A 15,572-nucleotide genomic window follows, 5' to 3' on the forward strand; every position below is an offset into this window, starting at 1 on the left:
ACCAAACTGGCTTAGCATGCCATTACTTAGGGAACGCATAAAAAAAATTTTGTCTTTTTGAGTCTGAGGAAATGGCTGCAAGCGATCTATGGGGTAGCCTCTGACTAAGACCTGGACTAGCCCAGTTGTGTCGTGAGTCTGTTCTGGGCAAAAAAGGTCACTAAGCAACCCAGACTCCTAATGAACGATAAGTCAAAACTAGGAAATATTATAGTTAATGATCCAAATTTAAAAAAAATAAATAAATAAAAATAAACAAAAATCACAACTAGAGGGATCAGCAGTTACATTTAAATAAATAACTAAAATCACGGAAGATTGGAGTCAGAGAAAATTATGTATAAGGTCAGTATTAAAATTGAAAATACAAAGAAGCAAAAAAGGGGGTGGGTACCTTGTTCTCTGTGGAGGGAGGAATAAGAGGATCAGTATATGGTTTCAATAGGGAAACGTGAAAGGTGGAGGACATACGGTAGTGGTTAGGCAAGTGCAGTTGGTACGTGACTTCATTAATGCGCCGTCTGATAGGAAAGGGACCTATGTACCGGGGACTCAGCTTCTTGCAGGGCAGTCGGAAACGAATGTGCCTGGTGGACAGCCAGACCTGGTCACCTGGTTGATAGATGAGCGTGTTAGCTCTATGAGTGTCAGCTTGAGCTTTGTGTCTCCAAATTGCCCGCTGGAGAAGGACATGAGCTGAGTCCCATACCCTCTCGCTCTCACAGAACCAGTAATATACTGCTGGGACATCCGCTTGTTCACCGGTCCAGGAAAACAGAGGGGGTTGGTAGCCTAGGATGCATTGGAAAGAAGTTAACCTGGTTGTGCGTTGACAGAGGGAATTTCGGGGCGTATTCGGCCCAGGGTAGAAACTGGCTCCAGTTGTCCTGATATTGATGACAGTAGGCCCCGGAGAGGTATGTACCGAGTCCAGAAGGCGGTAGCAGACACAAAGAAAAAGCTGGACGCGGCTGGTGAGGTGGACGGTCGAATAAACCCCTGTTGTAAGGCTTCACTCACATACTCCTCCATGGCCTCTCTCTCCAGGACCGACAGGGGATAAATTCAACCCTTGGGTAACTTGGCACCACGCAGCAGGTCGATGGCGCAGGCCCATGGACGGTGCGGTGGCAGGAGAGTGGCTGTGGTTTTACTGAAAACATCCGAGTGGGAGTGGTATTCTGGTGGAATAGGAGCAACAGGTTGGGTATCAGGACTTTCTATGGAGGTAGAATTACAGACAAGTTGACTTGACTGGGGTTTGTTCACTGCTGTCAAACAGTTCTCCTGGCAGAGCACACGCCATTTTAATACCTCACCCGTTCCCCAGTTCACCATTGGCTGGTGTCGGGCAAGCCACGGACGTCCCAACACCACGTCCATATTAGCGTCCTCCAGCACGAGTATTGACAGGGATTCAGTGTGAAGAATACCGATTTGTAGGGAGAGAGGCGGTGCACAGTGGCGGACTAGACCCTTGCCCAGGGGCTTTCCTTGGATGGTGGTTATTTGGTAGACGGGGAATACAAAGCCGTGTCAGACTCAGAAGAAATGAGAGTCCGGCGGCTCCAGAATCCACCAGCACCTTAACTGGGAAAAGTTTGTCATGGTAGATGAGATTAGAATTGGAGTGTGGAATGTTGGAATCTGATGGGATTAAAGTGGTAACACTTGCCGCAGGGCGCGCTGGACAAACCGGACAGGTGTGGAGGAGATGAGCAGGAGAGTCACAATGTAGACAGTCCATCCTTGATTTGGCGGCCTCTTTCCTAAGCAGTCAGGTGGTAAGTGTCAGTTATCATGGGCTCAGGTGTGGGAAGAGAGATGTTCAGTGTGATAGGTTGTGTTTCTGTGTTGGGCATCACAGTTGGTTTTTTGTAGGAATGTTTCTAGGTTGACATTATCATCATATATTGCCATCTGTTGGCAAATGGAGGATTTAATCCCGGCGGAAAACTGAAAGTAAGGCCTGCCTACCATTCCATCCGCTCCCCAAAAGCTAGCACGCGAAAGCAGAGAATATATTCGTGCATGGGTAAATCTGCCTGCCTGAGCTGGAGAAGCTTGTCGTGAGCTGTCACGCGGGTGGTAGACAGGCCGAACACCTCCTTAAAGTGCTCCACGAACACATCCAGGGAGCTTACCCTTGGGCTTTGCGAGTTCCAAAAGCTTTGCCACTGCAACTCTCTGCCCGTGAGCAAAGAGATGAAGGCAACCTTGCCTCGCTCAGTGGGGAAGATCTGTGGTTTCATTTCTAAATACAGAGAACATTGGAGAAGAAAGCCGTCACACATGGCTGCATCTCCAGTGAAGGGTGCTGGCTGTGCTATGGGGCAGGTAGGAGCAACTTGTGGGGGAAGGGCATCATGCAGGGCCTGAACAATCAGCTGGTAAGTTTCGCTCGGCGAACCCTCTTGCGAATCCATCTTTAATCTCCTTTTCCACTTTCCTTTTAGGGGCTGATCTTCTTTCAGGCTCTGGTCAACGAGACAGACTCTGAATACAACTGAACCCAGTCAGTTTAATAACAAAAAGCATACAGCAGCATTCAGCAGAATAAAGGAAACTGAAAATCTACTATAAAGTACAAAGATCATATACAACTTTCCTTGGCAGAGGATCGTAGTCGTCAAAGAGTTCGGCGTTCAGGCAGACAGATTCCATGGGTAGACAAACAGGTAGAGAATTGATCAGAGTTTGCGGATAGTAACCTTGAGATCAGCCACTAACTAACTGTGGTGCACAGGTATATGAAGTGACTGGACTGAGTGGCTGCAGGTGTGGGTAATCAGTACTCTGGAGATCGGATCGTGAACAGGTGGCGGATTGGTTGATGAGGGAGGACGGTGTGACAGGAGGAAGAATGTTGTTTACTCTCTTTTTGAAGTCCTTTTTTTTCCTTTGGATATCCCTTCTCAGATTAGTCTTATTGCATTACGGGTTTTTGATTCAGCTCCTTACAACAATACAAGTAATAATGAAACACAAGTTTGAGCTATTCTATTCTGAAACATGACTATTCTACAAACACACACACATGCATTTAAACGCACATATTTCCTACCACTCATATAGTAACAGATAACAAACACTCATTTGCACCATGACATGGCAAATGATAGCCAAGATGTGTGGTCACTGGGGTCATGCTGTGGAGATTTGGGAATCCTTTCCACGACCAATCACATTTGTACATGAAATGCTTGTGTTTATTCGATTAATTTATGCTGGTTCGGGTTAAAGATTCCTCGCACATATGGTCTGCTATTGGACTCAGTCAACAAAAAGGCTGTGTTCAGTGTTAATTAGGTTTGTTTTCATGAGTTTTGATCCCTGAGAGACAAAGACCAGTCCTAGGAAGAAAGCCCAGGCATCGCCAGATGGTCATTGATCAGTTTTACGACTCACAAACTTGAGATTCTGCTGATTTAAAAAAAAATTGAGTTGTACCTCATTACATGTGCCAACTTCTTTCAATATAACCCATTTTTTACTGTTTCTGTTATCAGAATGAATATGCAAATTATAATCGTGTGGTCATTATCTAATGAAATAAAATACACAAAAGATAAAAACAAGGGCTGTGATTTTGGCCAAAAGAGCAGATGCAGAGAGAGTGTGTGTGCACAGGCAAACCAAAATCTTTCGCAAGTGCAAGTACCAGTAAATCACAGACACTCATAACAGTTTTTTTCAGGAAGTTGCTAGATTTGTCACTAGTTGCTTTCTTGGAAAAATATTGCCAACAGAGTATGAAATGTTGCTAAGTTTGCAACTCTGTACTCTGTTGGGAGCCTGGTGAAGGGCAGTGAATAAGAGATGGGATGATCTTGACAGTAAGAGGCAGAGGCAGCTGACACTTGTGTGTGTATATATATATATATATATATATATATATATATATATATATATATATATATATATATATATATATATATATATATATATATATATATATATATATACACCACAGAACATCTAACAAATAAGGGTTCTTTTATTCTTGACTGAGCCTTAAAGGAAACTCAGCATTAAGGTTTAATTCAGGGTCATCTAAGACAAAGTAAAGAAAATAAAAATAAATAAATTTACAGAGACAACCACCTAATTAACGTCAGTGGTCTCCAGAAACAAAATTACAACTTTCCTGAATATATTTCACAGGATCGGCCTCTGTTACCAAAACCCAATATTCACAGGCCCTTCAATTTTACCCTAGTGCAAACAAGGTTACAAAAACATATAAATGGCGTATAAAACAACGGCAGTGGCCTATATGTGCCCTCCTGTTTAAACAAACAAAGAACAAAAAGAACATAAACATACATACCCCATTTGCACATCTATAGCTTTGTATAAGCATATTAATCAGAAAATACACAAAATGCTCCAGACTTTGGGAAAATTAAATAAGCAACACTTACTCCGACTGATTCCCTGAAGCACACAGCAAAAGCTCACATGGTCATTTACACTCGATCTCACATTTCGTTGCTCTCCCCTCTAACACAGTATAAAGTATAAGAATTACTGCATGCTCAGTAAACATATATAATAACATACTCTACATTATTTAGCACTTTAATTCTTGGGACATTTTAGGGTAACTCACGCTCGATCTCCATTAACGTGGTCCGAATTTCCCCTCCCCCACTGGCGATCGCTCACGTGCAATAAGTCAAGTCAAGTCAAGTCAAGTGGCTTTTATTGTCATTTCAACTACATATAGCTGTGCAGTACATAGTGAAAGGAGACAACATTTCTCCAGGACCTGGTGCTACATAGAGTCACACTTACAACACAATACAAAAGAACTCACATATTGAGCTAAGACAGTGTCTTAGCCACATAAAGTGCAAAGTGTGCGGAATAGTGCAAACAGCAAGGGAGTAGAGTGCAAACCCAGTGTGCAAACTAGTGCAAACAGTGCAAAGACAAAATTAGTGCAAAGCAAAGACATAATTAGTGCAAGAACACAAAATACAAACAACAATAAATATGAGGTTCACAACAATAAATATGACGTGCAAGAATGCTTATGGGACAGGAAGGCCATTCAGGTGTGGTTATTGAGGAGTCTGATGGCTTTTCAGCTGTCCTCACTATCCTTTGGAGGGTCTTGCGATCCGATACGGTGCAATTCCCAAACCAGGCAGTGATGCAACTGCACAGAACGCTCTCAATGGTCCCCCTATAGAACGTAGTCAGGATGGGTGGAGGGAGGTGAGCTTTCCTCAGCCTCCTCAAGAAGTAGCTGCTGGGCTTTCTTGGTGATGGAGCTGGTGTTGAGTGACCAGGTGAAGTTATCCGCCAGATGAACACCAAGGAATTTGGTGCTCTTGACGGTCTCCACCTTGGACCCATCGATGGACAGCGGAGAATGGTCACTCTTTGCTCGCTTGAAGTCAACAATCATCTCCTTTGTCTTGTCGACGTTCAGAGATAGATTGTTGGCTCTACACCAAGTTGTGAGCTGCTGCACCTCATCTCTGTATGCTGACTCGTCGTTCTTGCTGATGAGACCCACCACGGTCGTGTCATCAGCGAACTTGATGATGTGATTGGAGCTGAGTCAGCAAGGTGAACAGCAGTGGACTGAGCACACAGCCCTGAGGAGCTCCAGTGTTCAGTGTGGTGGTGCTGGAGATGCTGTTCCCGATCCGGACTGACTGAGGTCTGCCTGTCAGAAAGTCCAGGATCCAGTTGCAGAGAGAGGTGTTCAGGCCCAGCAGGCTTAGCTTCTCTATCAGTTGCTGAGGGATGATGGTGTTGATTGCTGAGCTGAAGTCAATGAACAGCATTCGGACGTAGTTTCCCTTTGAGTCCAGATGTGAGAGGGCAAGATGGAGGGTTGTGGGATGTGAAGAAGAAGAATGCTAGAAGAAGAAATAACACAAAAATTCAAAGATACAGAAATGAGGTTAAGAGAGTTTGCATCTGATGAGAACAGGGAAACACTCCATAAAGGACGATTAAGATTGCATAACAAACAGCTTCCAATTTTAATTAAGGGTACAGGGGCTCAATATATTCCATGGGCAACACAAGATGTAGAGTGTCTGATCACCCGGTTACCTGACATGCACGAGGGAGCTGGAAAATGGATTAGGGTGTTTGAGGAAGAGACAGCAGGCAAACTTTTGGCCGTGGGGGATGTCAAAGCACTCCTACCAAAAACTATAGGAGGAATAAAGATGGAAGAAATCTTACAGGCAGCGGGCCTCGAGGGAGCAGTGGACACTCATAACATGGACGGCATTGAGTTTGATGCACACCGTCCCGACCTGTGGCAGGCCCTACGAGCTGAGTACCCCACTAGGGTCAACCCGAAAGCATTGAGGGGAGACCAGTTGGGGGAAACTGAAAATCCCATCACCTATGTACAGAGACAATTGAAAAGATGGAGACAAGAAACTGAAGGGAATCCAGAAGGTGACCTCTTATGTCTACATTGTTCAGAAACTCTGTAATAGAGGCCATGCCACTAACTGTAAAAAGCAAGCTGGAGGATGTAGTCGGTTTGACCTCCAAATCACACAAAGAGTTTTGTGATCATGTGACTCATGCGTGGTTGAACTACAGTATATAGGAAAATGAGTTGAGGCTCAAAGAGCAAAAAAGACCTTCAACGAAAACTGACTTGCAACTTGAGGAACTAACAGCTAGAAACAAGAAAAAGACTCAAGCAGTGGTGAAAACTGAGGAGTCCAACCAAATGAGTTTAATGGCTCCCATTAACGTTTCACACCCAGCTGTGCCCACATTGACCCCTCCAAATACAACCCTGACACCTACACCCATTGTTAATGTCTATGCCCAGCCAGGACCCCCTGAGTGGAAAAGAAAACAACTGCAACCTCCAAAAGGAGGAAACAGAGCTGTTAATCTTCCTCCAGGACTGTGCTGGAGATGTGGACAGCCAGGACATATAAGAAGAGATTGTCCCCACCCATGGACAGCAGACCCTGAGTTTAGAAGGTGGGCGGGGAACCAGACACACTATCAAAATTTTGCAGGCCCATGGAGAAATCCAAATTATTAGGGGTGCCCAGAGAATCTTATAGGGGAGAGTCTACTACCAGTTTTAACAACCAATGCAAATCAAGAACCCATATTGCAAATAGAAGTAGAAGGCAAAACAATTCCAATGATGATAGACACAGGAGCAGTCTATACATGTGTAAAATCAAATTATGCCTCACACCTCCCCATGTCTGGAAAATTTGTAAAGACAGTAGGATTCTCAGGACAAGTACTAATTAATCCCTATGACGGCTCCAATTTGCCTACAAACAAAAGACAAAAGTGTAACCATGCCTATTCTGATATCAGATCAAACTCCGATTAACCTATTAGGAAGAGATGCATTGTGTAAATTAGGCTTGCAAATTTGGTGCTCTACTGACGGAGTGTATGTAGATATGCAGGGAGCTCAAATGATGATTTCCGATGCTGAAGCAAATGTATATTGGATAGGGCAGATAGAAGAGGATGTAAAACAGATCATTGACGAATAGGGTAAATTCATTGAAGCACAGACCCCGAGTTACGAATACCCAAGACAGGATTTCATTGCATAATGAAATATGACCCAACAAGAAACAAAATTCTAGAAGAAGAATGGCAGGAAGAAACAAAAGAACAAAAATTTAAATTATCTCACAATACATAATAATAGGTGAAAAGGAGCAGCCTTAAAATAACAGAAAACGAATTCATAAACAAATGGTTTGATATGAATGATTCAGTACACGTATATACCTTTATATGTAGGGAAAAAATGGGAAACCAAGCATTTAGGACAGATGATGAAACAAGCCACACAAAGTAAATGGGAACCGACAATAAATCCGTTAATCTTTCATTCCATTGACCAAAACTACATAAAAATTCTATGTGGTACTTCATTATTAGGCATTCCACAGGAGGTGATTATCAAACAAAAGCCATCCGAGCAAGTAATGGCAACACCAGACTCAGAAAGAACTACGGCTGAACTTTGCAGGGGGCAATAAACCAGGTGCCGGCTGAGCTATGGTCCCAGCATGAGACAGACGTAGGGGTTAGTAAGGTCAGCCAGTCCAGTACAAGTGAGGCTAAAACCAAATGCACGCCTTCCTCGGAATATACAATACCCATTGAGTCAAGAGGCTGAATTAGGCATAAAAACCACAATTGAGGACTTGTTACAGCAAAAGTGTTAGTAGAAACAAACAGTTACTGCAACACACCCATCTATCCTATACTCAAAGCAAACAAAGTCAAATGGCGTCTTGTACATGATCTGAGAGCAATCAATGCTATAACAGAAGATTGGCCAACAGATGTTCCCAACCTCACACATTGCTAACAAACATCCCCTCGAGCCAAGTACTTTACAGTAATTGACCTTTGCTCTGCCTTTTCAGTATTCCTGTAGCAGAGGAAAGTAGGTATCTGTTTGCATTTACGTATGCAGGTAAACAATACACCTATGCCAGACTCCCAATGGGATATAAATTGTCACCACACATATTTAACCAGGTTCTCAAGACCGACCTAGAAGACCTTATGCTAGAGAGCACCTGTTTACAGTACATGGATGATGTGATCATCTGCTCAACATCTCTAGATCAATGTCATAGAGATTCCATCAAAGTACTGATGAAATTAGCTCAAGGAGGTTACAAAGTATCCAAAACCAAACTGCAATATTGCTTGCCAGAAGTAGAATATCTAGGACGTTTGATTTCCTTCGGTACAAAAAGCATTGCACCCATACATCTAGAAGGCATAAGTAAAGTACCCCAGCCACAAACAGTAGGTCAAATGATGACATTTCTAGGAATGACTGGTTTCAGTAGTGACTGGATAGAAGATTATGCAATAAAAACTGGACCATTAAGAGATCTCATGAAACAAGCAGGGTTACAAAACTCAAAGGCCTCTTTAACATGGCACACAGATGCCCTAATGGCCTTTGAATCAATTAAAAAGAGTTACAAAGGCACCAGCTTTAAGTACACCGGACTACAATAAACCATTTCACCTTTATGTTGCAAACAGGGTTGATGGATACGCATCCGCCACATTAATGCAGGACACATGTAGCGGTAGGAAAAAAACAGCCTATAGCTTATTACAGCACCAAACTAGATAATGTAGCTCAAGGATATCCCCCATGCTACCAACAAGGTCTTGCAGCAGTTAATCTAATGTATGAAAAAGCATCTAAAATAACTATGGGATACCCAGTTTTGATTTATACACATCACAAAACAGCTGAATTAATTGAACAAGGGAAATTTGTTTTAACACCAGCCCATACATTAGCATATACAACACTACTTACATATCCAGACATTACTATTAAACAATTTAATACCATTAATCCTGCAGAATCGATACCTTTGCGGAGTATGAAGGTACACGCGCATGATTGTGTAGCAAACTCGTTAGCATTCACCAGATTACGTCCGGACCTTGAATCTAATCCGATCCTGAAGCTGAAGTTACTTACTTTGTAGATGGGTCCAGTTTAGAGATCACTTAGGCATTCATTCAAGTTAAGCTATAATACAGAAAGATGGAGAAGAATTCGTATCAGTGTTATCTCAACATTGCACACAACCTTGCTCCTCACAACTAGCGGAATTAAAGCCTCTACGGCCGCATGTACACTAGCAAAGGGACAGACAGCCAATATTTTCACAGATTCCGCATATGCACATGTGGTGTGTCACCTCTTTGGTGTGGTATGGAAACAGAGAGGGTTTAAAAGAAGTGATGGAACCCCATTCAGCATGCCGAGAAGATAGAACAACTGATTTCTGCTATGATGTTACCAAAGCATCTGGCGGGTTGTGAAATGCCACACACACAAAAAGGAAATGACCTTGTGGTTAAAGGAAACAACCTCAGCTGACTCAGAAGCTAAGAAGGCCTCTGGCTGCAAGGTAGCTATGTTAGCCCCAGAAGTTATTATAGAACCACAGCCAAGCTTAAATGACATAGTCCAAATTCAGCAGCAAGCAGGTCCATATGAACAGTCAATGTGGCATCAAAGAGGAGCAACAAAAAGATTCACAAAATATTTGGCGATCACACGAAGGACAAATTATTGCACCCACATCACTTCTAAATATTCTTATCCTAGAGGCACATGGTTTTGACCATTGTGCAAAGGGGGAAGTCATAAGGAAAATTAAACGACAAGGATATTGGTCTCCATACTTGTAATGCGATGGTAGGAGAGGTTTTGTCTACATGTGAAGTTCAGGTTAAATAAATACAATGTCAGAAAGGGTATAATGACCCCAGTAGGACATATACCTGGTGCCAGAAGGTCCTTTCAAACATTTAGTTATGGATTATGTAGAGACATGATAAAACGGGTACAGGGAAAGAGATACATGCTTGTGGTTGTTTATAGGTTTAGCTGTGGGTAAGAAGCAGTACCATCAGCAGATGAGGGAGCAGGAACGGTAATCAAATTTTGACAAGAGAAGTGTTTCCAAGATTTGGAATTCCTTCTCAGAAATAAGTTCGGACAATGGATCAGCTTTTATCCAAAAACTATAAAACAAGTCCTACAGAATTTGAGAATAAAACAAAGACTAGGCTGTGTTTACCATCCTCAATCCAGGGACAAGTTGAAAAAGTAAATGGTCTCTCAATTCCAAAATTAACAAAAAATATGTGCAAGCACTAAATTAAATTGGGTTGATGCTTTGCCTCTTGCACTGATGAGTTACCCCATGCAAACTAACCGAAACACACATCTAACACCTCACCAAATGCTTACTGACGCATGATGCCTGCACTCATGTAACAGAGGTCCATACAAAGGACCCCTACTAGAACAACTACCAATGGAGTTAAAATCATACATGAAAGAGCTAACGGCTATCCATAAAGCTATTTGTGCAGGAAAAAGAAAGGAGCTGTCGGAGAGAGGCGGAAACCAGCTGTCCCATCACCCCAGGAGATCAGTAGTCTATCTGAGAGTATTCAGAAGGAAATGGAACGAGCTAAGAAGGGAAGGGCCATGATAACGTCACAGCAGCAACACCAACTGCTGTTCAAGTAGAAGGAAGCAGCACTTGGTACCATCTGAATCACTGCACAAGAGTTCCCAAAGAAAGACCAGCCACGATACAGAATACATAAAAGAACATGCAACAGAGAGAGCTCAGCAAGATAAATGGCGATAATATTGTTGACCACATGCCTGATCAGCATGTCTGTCACAAGGTTCAAGCCACAGACAACATCACAACTCCAGCCCCACAAGTCAAGCACAGAACAACTCATTACGCAACACAACCTCACTTTCCTACCATCAACTTTTCAGGCCTCCACCAAATCCAGCAGCGACTCAGTTGAAGCAGGACTACATGGAAAGCAACGAGGAACAGCGATGACAATGACAATATGTACAAGGATGACACCATCTAGATGTTTTGTGGGAACTGGCACAAAGCAATCAGTGGTATGAATGGGCCACCTTCACAACAGCAGAATTAAATAAGAAAGACTGCCTAGTATGTACCAAAACACCTGGAAGCCAAGTAATAGCTGTTCAAATCCATACAATTACGAGACATTGTGACGAAAAACTATTATGCATGTTTTATATTTTGTTTTATGACGTTTTTGTTTTATGATGCTTCTGATCAGCATTTAGGAGGTAACCTTCCTCTACACTACACATTCATATTTGTTTATGTTTATGTTTGATCTATTTTATTGACCTAGATGTGTTCCATAATTAGGATAACCATAGACATAGTAAACCAAAGTATACAACCCCTGTACATTGACTATAAAGTTAAAATCAAAGGTGTTATGGTCTTTTACTTCCTTCTAGCCAAAAAGACAGAGGGAAGAGGTTTGGCTCCTAACGCTTTCCTTGAGTGAAATGGCATGATTTAGACTTGTTTGTAATGTAACATAGGGACTATTTTTTGTTACTAGATAGCGTTAATAAAACCAGACTGAATCATGAAACTTCACTTAAGAGTAAAATGAGACGTAAACGTCTCAAAGGGAAATATTAAGAAGTTTTGTTAATCAAAATATAAAGTAAAGCCTATATAATTTAGTTACCATTATAACTGCAGTCAGACATAAGCAAGAAACCCTACCATTTAGAACCCATCTGTTTTTGGCATTTTACATCTGTTGTCTTACACCTGTGATCCTCATTTTGCAAAGGGTATTACAGGAGGCCACATATATTACTGTGATGTGGTAGTGTGATGACGACTAATATAAAAACCCCTGAATAGTGGTGAGGGGAGTGTTGTCTATAGAGTGGTTCGCTTTCTCCTCGTAGCAAAGTCCACATGCTGATAGGGAATTTAGGGGAGCACTGTTTTGAGATTTGCGTGATTGAAATCTCCGGCGATGATAAACAGTCCATCGTGGGTGAGTTGGTTTCAGCACGCTAATAGCTTTGTACAGCCTCGCTCAGAGCCTCCTTTGCATTAGCGCTGGGTGGAATGTAAACTCCAATGGTGTAGATGGTGGTGAATTCCGGGGGTTGATAAAGGGTCTGCATTTGACAACAATGAACTCCACTAGCGATGATATACAGTTCGATATAAGCACAGAGTCATTGCACCATTCCGTGTTGATATAAACGCACACGCCAACAACCACGAGTCTTTCCTTCACAGTGCGGCATTACTGTCGGCACGGAAATGTGGTTAGCCCGGTTTTGCTGAATGGCGTTGTCCGGAACTCTGTCGCTGAGCCACGTTTCCGTAAAGACAAAGACGCAGCAATCCCTATACTCACGCCGCGTGTTGCTCGGTGAAGTCGATTGTAGTCCATCTTATTGTCGAGCGAACAGACGTTGGACAGAAAGATGGAGAGTGCCCGCCGGCTAGGTTAGCGGTTAGCCCATGCGGACACACGCTTCTCGCTTACCACGCTTCCGCTTTTCGAACACCGCCATGCGGCGTTCTTTCCGGCCTTCGGCATCAGGAGACACTGAGGACTGAGGGCCTGGTCACGTCCACAACAAGCCGAGGTCCCGGAGTCCACGTGCAGCGTCGTCGCCAGTTTAGTTGTTGCGTGGTTTCTGAGCAGTTTCAGTGTCTGGTGGTCGTATAAAGCGGACACAACTGTCGATTGTATCCATGCTCTACCGAAATTTTGGCTGAAGCATACAAATAATGTCTTGAAACAAACAAAAACACCATTTTGGTTCCGGTGGTGTTACAGTGTACCGCCGCAGACTCACCATCTTGGATCAAGTACGGCAACCTCTTGTGTAATCATCGAATTAAACCATGTACTCACACATTCACAAATGGATATAAACTGAGATTTATCTCTTTCAACAGTTTACTCGACTATTTCTTTGTGCAACTCTTGTTCTCAACTTGTTCTCCTTCGGTCCGATGTGCACTTCTATATACGCATATGCGAACGTTTTTTCTTAAAGGGGACAGCGCACATAACCACGTGACAGGAAACCAAAGGTCCATTTCCAGGATAGTATAAAATAAAATATCAAGTAGATCCTACCTAGTTACATTTTTATATATATATATATATATATATATATATATAATGGAACTGGTAATAGATCCACCTTGATTCCAAAATGTTTCTGCCCATTGAAGTGCTGCACCCTGAGAGCAAGGAGATATTGCAATTCTTGATTGATCCGTTGGATGGAGTCTGGATTTGCATCTCAAAAGCAGTGAGCTTTGTGGTAGAAATCCATTGCCCCTCCTCTGCCAAATCAGAATAGGCTGCTGGACAGGCCATGGTACCTCGAAGTGATGGTAGGCAAGAAGTGCTAGCATTGAGGTGCTGTGGTGGGTGTCAGAGAACTGCATGCCAGGTGAGTGTGGAGTTCCTGGAATGGAGTTTATCGGTGCTTTCATTCTGTGTGAGAGTTGTTAGTCTGAGAAGCTTTGTAGATGGGTTTCTTAGCGCATCTTGCAGATGTTGCACAGTTATTCTGGATTTAGTTTGTCTCAGATTGCTATTTTCTTCATGTCATTCCAATCAGACTAGATGATGATGAGATCAGATCTCTGTGTGGAGCACTGGCTGTTGTCAGACTCCAGACTCCAAAACTTTTACTGGATTATTACAAATAATGGTAAAATTAATGTTTGAAATATAAGTTGATATTTCCTGCAGCACTAATGCAAAACACAGAAATAACTAAACAGTCACTAACTGACTGACTTGAAAAATACTACTGTATAATAATGTAGTAATAATGCATAATAACCAAAACATTTTTGGTAACAATTCGGAAAAAATGTAGATTAGTCTATATAAAAAGAGAAATTGTATATGTATAATTTGCTCCAAAAAACTAATAAGTTTTGCTTTTAAATTATGACCATCAAATTAGTTTGACTCTATTCCACTCCCTACTTTACCTCTCATCTATATGAGGTGATTGGTTATACTCTTAATCACTCATCCATGTGAATTTTGTCCTATAAAACAGTAAATAACCTATCTATAGGTCATTTGCATTGTGCATTGCATTTGGAGTTCAATCTTTAGGATGCTTCTCTTTTTACACAATCCTGCTTTTGTCATCAGCTTCATACAAGGCAGCAGGGAAACACATATGAATGATGGGAGACCCTGGCAGTGCCGCTGATTTCTAAGAATGGAGACCTAACCATTGGAGCACTCTTTTTCCAGTCCATAGCACAGTAGAGCAGTACCTTCATTCGAATTTAGAGAAAAACACTCAGCCTCTTTCATGCTCCAGGTTTGTACATTTATATTGAAACTTCTAAAGGTAAAATGTATTTAAAATAATAAATTGCATTACCAAAATAAATTCACATTTATACTGCTGTAATATTTTAATATTTATAGCTTGAAAGACCACAATGACTAAATAAATAAATGTAATATGGATTTTGTTATTTAGCACTCACTAATTTAATGTTTAATTTCAGTATGAATCTAGAGAGATTTTCGCACTTGCCCAAATTATGATTTTTGCCATGAAGATTACAACAGAAGTGAACATTTGCTCCAAATGTTTCTATTGGAGTTATCGAATTTTTGACACTGTGGTTCAAGACTATCTACCATGAGGTGCAATAATAGGACTGATGAATGTTCGCAGGAGTTTGAAGAGAAGACAGTTGTACTGGGCAGTCTCCATTTGCATGCTATAATAGGTGATTCAGAGTCTACTGCCACAGTGATTCTCTCCAGAACTATCTAGGACCTTTTAAGATACCGGTGGTAAAGCACAATAACAAAAATGTTTGATACAATCAGTATTTCATTGTTTCCTGTTCATTTCTTTCTTTCTTTCTTTCATTCATTAATTTTGTTATTTATTTATTTTTCAGATAAATCATTCAGCTTCAATGCAGATGCCTCTGCAGCAATAGAAAAGATTACCTTCATTCTTACAGGACTACCAGCTAGTGATTACCACATAGAGCAGAGCACTTGCATACTTGGTCAGGATTTAGATGGTCTTGGGTTGGAGCTGTGAACAGTGACAATGAATATGTGAAACTATGGAATGGCAATATTTCAGAAAATAGCCTGGGAGAGGGATCTCGTGAGAGTACACAGTCAAATTC

This window comes from Puntigrus tetrazona, chromosome 18 (assembly GCF_018831695.1).
Source record: "Puntigrus tetrazona isolate hp1 chromosome 18, ASM1883169v1, whole genome shotgun sequence".
NCBI lineage: Eukaryota > Metazoa > Chordata > Actinopteri > Cypriniformes > Cyprinidae > Puntigrus > Puntigrus tetrazona.